The sequence below is a fragment of the Chrysochloris asiatica genome, unplaced genomic scaffold (genome assembly GCF_000296735.1).
Source record: "Chrysochloris asiatica unplaced genomic scaffold, ChrAsi1.0 scaffold00361, whole genome shotgun sequence".
NCBI lineage: Eukaryota > Metazoa > Chordata > Mammalia > Afrosoricida > Chrysochloridae > Chrysochloris > Chrysochloris asiatica.
In genome coordinates this window covers 1,985,436-1,989,947 of record NW_006408879.1, presented here as the reverse complement: position 1 = coordinate 1,989,947, position 4,512 = coordinate 1,985,436, and positions in this window count along the sequence as shown.

Sequence of the window (4,512 nt, the reverse complement as noted above, 5' to 3'; positions counted from 1 at the left end):
CTGGCCGCAGTAATCTGATCTGCAGACAAAGACGGCCGGCGCGGCCCCGGGATCACAGGTAAACACACGCGCTTTGTCATGGAGATGAGGCGCTGCGGCGCCGCGCAGGAAGGAGAGGGGCGGAGGGCCGGGCGGCCGCGCATCTATCATCTGCGCCCGGGGCTGGCCAGCTGAGCCACGCGACTCACCCTTTCTCATTCAAATCAGCACATGCCTTTGCAAACCTGCGGCCCTGCGCCATCAAGTCTCCACGTACAGGAAAAGGTGTGCGGTGTTCTTAAAACCTGCGGCTCTGTGACTAAGACCTCTCGTTACGCTCTTCCCCCTTCCTCCCCACCCCCCATAAACCAACCAAATCCAAACCAAAATCCTACCAGCCACGTATTGCTTCTTCGCCATGGTCTCCTGTCCCGTTTAAAAAGAAGGAAATAAAAGATGGTTACACGTTAGTGACCCCTCCTCACAGGGAAAGTTAGGGACCTCATCCGGCTCCTCTTTGGCCCCCTCCTATTCCCTCCCACGCACCCGTCAGGCACCTCTAGGTCTCGCCTGGAGTGCCTGCGGGCTACTGCTGACACCTACCAACACCGCAGGAACGGAATGCGCTGGCTCCTTGGAGCCTCGCGGGTGTGAGTTTACCCTCCTCTCCCAAGGAAAGCCTCAAGGATCTAAATAGAAGTCAGACCTGCCACCTGTCCTTTATCTGGGTGTGGATGAAGGGACGGTTATGTCAGAATGTACTTTCAACTAGAGACATCCAAGTATAACTGCAATGGACGGTAACATGTACAATAAACGCTGAGCCAGCAGCGGTGGTTTGTTAATGGAGACTCCAAGAAGGAGGGGCAGGCAGGTCCAGAAGCCCTGTATTCCTCTGTGTCTAGAGTTCAAGCCTCCAGGAATAACTATAGATGCATCTCTAATAGCTACATGCACACAGAGAGGCCCACAGGTCTTCAAAATCACAGCAAGCAGGCCAGGTGCTCTGGTGTTGCAGAATGGGTAGCGTATGTTGTTGGGCGATGTGATCCTGATACTAATTAATAAACGTGCTTTTAGGTTTCTTTTTTGCCACCCTCAAGTAAGCTGGCATGTTTGATCTACACCAGATTTGCTGCCTGGAAGTTTTTTATTTTGTTCTGAACAAGGTCTCTGATTCTTCGTAGCAATAAGAGAACCTCTCTGTTGGGTATACAGTGTTCAGTTGGTCTGAGAAAACACAAAACCCCACCACTCAAGCCTCCAGACTTGTTTACACAGAAAGCTGAACCCGAGGCTGGCTTAGCGTCTGCAGCCTGCTCGGAGGCATTGTTTACTTCCATGTGCCCACATTCTGCCCCCAGCCACCATCTAACACACACACCTTGAGAACAGAACCTTTCTTTGGATGGAGGGGGCTTGGAATGGGATTGGCTGACCACAGCGGCATTGGGTCAAGCACACTGCAGAGAATGGGAAAATTCAACTTGATAAAGTCATGGCTGTGTGCATCACTTTTATTCCTAAGTGACCGAACGAAATGTAGGGGTAAGCTGTGGTGGGTCCATCCACTCAGGGCCACTCAGGCAAAGGAAACACCACCACCAGGCATCAAATTCCTTCTTCTTTCCCTAACTCGGATGTGCGGGAGCCTTCTAAACCCTAATGAGTCTCACTTTGTACAGCAAATTTGCTGAGACATCAAAAAGTATTTAAAAGCAAGTTTTCTGCTTTTCCTTAATGAGCAAGGTGAGGATTTATGGTGTGTGGGGAGGAGGGAGTTGGCTGCCAGGACCAATAGCGGAGAGCCCATTTAACATACTCTAACTTAAGCTCCCGTCTGCATTTGGGGCTCAGAGTATAGAGACATGCAGTTAGGGAGTGAAAAAACGCCATTTGGTTCTGAGCAGATGGCTGGCTAGGGGGCTGATGGCGTCTAAAGGCGTGTCACCCCCCTTCAGCTTGAGTCCCTAAGGGTTCCCCTTGTCTTCCCAATCAATGAAAATTAAAGTGCAAAGAAAGGGTGAATAGTTGGACCTCGAGTCTCTCCTTTGTTTGTCCCAGCTACTGGTGTGCAGGAGTTAGACTCCAACAGACTCCTATAGAAACACTGAAGTTAAACAGTCTCCTGGTTAGCTGAGCCTTTGAAAGAGAGAAGGGGAGAGGAACAGACTTGGGTGGAGGGAGGGGAGGGTCGGAAGGAGGGAGGGAGAGAGAAAGAAAGGGAGAGAGAAAGAGAGAGAATGGATAAAGAGAAGACGAAAAAGAAGGAACAAGAAGAAGAAGAAGAAGAAAAGGGCTTTCTGCCTGATTTCCCCAATACAGAATCGCGTGGCATAAATTAAGTTGGAAAAGAATGAGGCTTTGGGCAGGATTCTGATGGACTTTACGATGCCTTTCAGTTCCGCTTTGCCGCGGTAATCGAGAAATCTGTGCCACGTCAATTTAACAAATACTTGTTACTGAGGGGGTTTGTTAAGGATATCTTGCAAGTCTCCCCCCACCCCTCCACCCCAAGGTTTAAGCCCTTGCGCGTGGAACTTTTGATTTCCAGTTTTCTAAACAGGCATTCAAAGGAGCCTGGGCCCCACTTCCATTTTATAATGAAAAGATTCCTGATATTTCATTTCTTCCCAGCATCTTGGTTCCTACCACTCCTCCATTCCCCGCCCCCCTCTCCTCCCCCCCCCTCCCAGCACTCGGAGCATTCTTCCTGCGGTAGGAAGCAGTTTTCAGAAATCTCGACCTAGGAAAAGGCGCCTGACACTAGGTGGCAAGAGTAAATTAGGATTCGCGCTGGCCCAGGCCGGTGGTGCTGTGGCAAGTCTCCACAGAGCCGCCAAGGGCCGCCGAGCACAGAGCCCCAGGTACCGAGATCTCAGCAGAGTCTCCGCGCCTGGCGGGCGAGTTCCGCGTGGGACGTGGCTCTTACACACTTGCGCGCTGTCCTATTTGGTGTCTCTGGAGGCAGCTGCGGATAACCTGACGTTTAGGACTTCACAGGTAGCTGGAGAATGGCGGCGTGACCTAGCGGAGGCCGAAGAAGAGGGTCACGTCACCGAGTGATGCTGAAGTGACTGTTTCCCGTGATTTCTCTTGGTGTTGGAGGACCCCCCCCCAACCTCTTTTTGTGCATTCTAAGAGAATGTGTGATAAGAACAGCTGCTTCAATGAAATGAACATTTTCCCATGGAAATTACACGTTTGCGCCCCAAAGTGGCTAAGACAGGGCATTTCCAGCAGCCCACCCGACTCGCGGCTTATCCGGGACTGGAATGATGCATCTCGATTAGAATAACGTTTACTCGGACTCTCAGACCTCGCTTTACCCACGAAACTGCCACGGGGTGGGCTTGAGGGAGTAAGAGTGGGAAAGAAACCCCCAAGTGCACTCCAGCACAAGCCCCCACTAAGTTAGGATCCCACCTCCGCCCTGGAGGCAGAGTGATTTGGGTAACTCATTGTGTGATACGTGTGCGCTCGGACCTTCTAATAAACTCACCCCCCCCTTTTAAAATCAAAACAAAAGTTTCAGCGTCCGACGGACGTGCACAGAACTAACCCGGCGTGGTGCGTGGGCGGTGGGGGCGGGCTCACATTGTTGCAGCGGCCTCGGCGTGCGCGGAGGGGAGCTCTTTCTCCGCGCGCATTGTGCGGGAGCAGGTGCTGGCCGCATTACCATACAGCTGAGCGCACAAAGGCCCACTGATTCAGCCCGCGCACAATAACAAACTGCCTAATGACAGCCACGCGAACGACACACACCAAACTCACTTTTTACCAGGCAGAGGGAGGCCGAGGGGGGAAAATGCCCCGGGAGAGGGAGACCGAGACCACAGGGGGACCGCGGTGCGGTGCGGGCATTGCGCCGGGGCGGCGGTGCAGAGGGGCGGGGGCCGTCCCAAGCTCAGGCTTGCAGGCCTGGTGCGGCTGCGGAACGGCGCGGAGACCCCGGGCGCCGCGCGTTCCCGCCCTGACCCCCTTCCCGGCTGAGTCCTCCAGGACGCAGAGTCGCTCTCTGGGCAGGGAGGGGTGTTGGTGCCAGTCTTCCCGAACTTCCAGCTCCGGCCGCTGCCCGCCGCCCGCACCTCCCAGCAGTGTTCTCCGCCCTCCCGCCAGTTGGTGGCTCCTCCCGGGGAAGGCCGCGCTGGGCAGAGGAGCGGCGCCGCCGGGATTGGGGACTTCTGGGACGTGGTCCCCGCCCCCGCCCCGGACTGGGCTAGGATCGGGTCGCCCCGCAGCGCGCAGCGTCCGGCAGGCACAAGTTGGACGCGGCTCGGCGCATACAGGAGGCTCCCGTGGTTCCCTGCGTTTGTGTCCGCACGTTTGCTCCGGGCACGCGCGAAGAGGCGACGCGGGAGTCGGGGTACGGGAAACGACGCAAGGGGATCAGGGTCGGTGCGGGGTACCCGGGGTCGGTGCGGGGTACCCGGGGTCGGTGCGGGGCGCCGGGTACCGGCTGGCGCAGAGGGCTGGGAGGCCTGCGCGCGCGGGTTCGCAGGAATGTAAATGAGCGCGCAGTGCGGGGCGGGC